Source organism: Austrofundulus limnaeus, unplaced genomic scaffold, assembly GCF_001266775.1.
Source record: "Austrofundulus limnaeus strain Quisiro unplaced genomic scaffold, Austrofundulus_limnaeus-1.0 Scaffold2517, whole genome shotgun sequence".
NCBI lineage: Eukaryota > Metazoa > Chordata > Actinopteri > Cyprinodontiformes > Rivulidae > Austrofundulus > Austrofundulus limnaeus.
This window is the reverse complement of record NW_013954919.1, coordinates 12092-13301: the sequence shown is the minus strand read 5'-3', so window position 1 is coordinate 13301 and position 1210 is coordinate 12092.

Below are 1210 nucleotides of genomic sequence, written 5' to 3'. Positions count from 1 at the left end.
ACATAAATGAGCAGCTGACTGTGTGTGGGTTTAAAGTTTTGCAAACATGTTGTAATGGCTTCTGTAAAAATTGTGGGACTGTCAGTAAAACCTTGTGGTAGCCTGGTGTAAGTGTACTTTTTTCCTCTATAGGTGAAAGCAAACCAAAACTGTGAGTCTTTGTGTAGAGGAACAGAGAAAAAAGCATTACTGAGGTCAATGACAGTAAACCACTCTGCTGCAGAGTCCACATTGTTCAGAAGTGTATGTGGGTCTGGGACATTAGCTGCTCTGGTCACAACTGCTTTGTTTACTGCTCTCAGGTCTTGGACAAGACGCCATGTTTTCTTGTTAGCTTTCGGTACTGGGAAGATGGGGGTGTTACAGGGGGAGGTGTTAAAAGGCACAATAATACCTGCTGTCAGTAAATCATGGATTACTGACGCCACTCCTTCCTCAGCTTCAGGTTTAAGGGGATACTGCTTGATGTTGGGACGATAAGGTCCTTTGGGGTCGATCTTTATCGGGGGAATACTGGTCAACAGCCCTACATCAGACGGCCCAGTTGACCATAACATGTCTGGTAAATCTGTCAACAGAGCCTCGTCACTATCTGATAGTAGGGCCGCTGATTGTCACAAGGGATGCACAGAAGGTTGGCCTGAAAGAAGATAAGTCACGGAGATTCTCCAAAGTCCCACTTCGGGGCTATACATCCACCCATCATCTCCTTTCTCCCATATACTGCATTGAGAGGCAGTTTTCAATCTAGGACCAGTGTCTTTCCAGTCACGGTCACTAGGTTTACAAAAGCTGAGGTGGGGCACTGAATGACTGGCCAACTGAAACATGTCGGCACAGATTTTTGGCAGGACAATACTTGCAGCTGAAAAAGACTGTTTGTCTGTGTACAGGAAATCAGTGGCAAAATCTACTTTAGATAGAGCAGTAAATTTCTGAAGGAAATCTACATCTAGGTTTGGATGGAGTAGAGCAATAGTTACATGTTGACCAGTCCAGGGGATCTCGTCCTGTGGGCTGGTCAAGGTGTTTCTTGCCATTGTTAACAAATCAGTGGTCACAGTGGGTGAAGTTTGTCGCCACGGATCAATGTCTAATGATGCATAAATGGATGGAGGAGTTTGTGTTAAAAAGACATCATCTAAATGGGGTATGACAATCATACCCGTGGGAGTTGGAACGATGCCTAAATTTAGAGCTTGCATTAGAT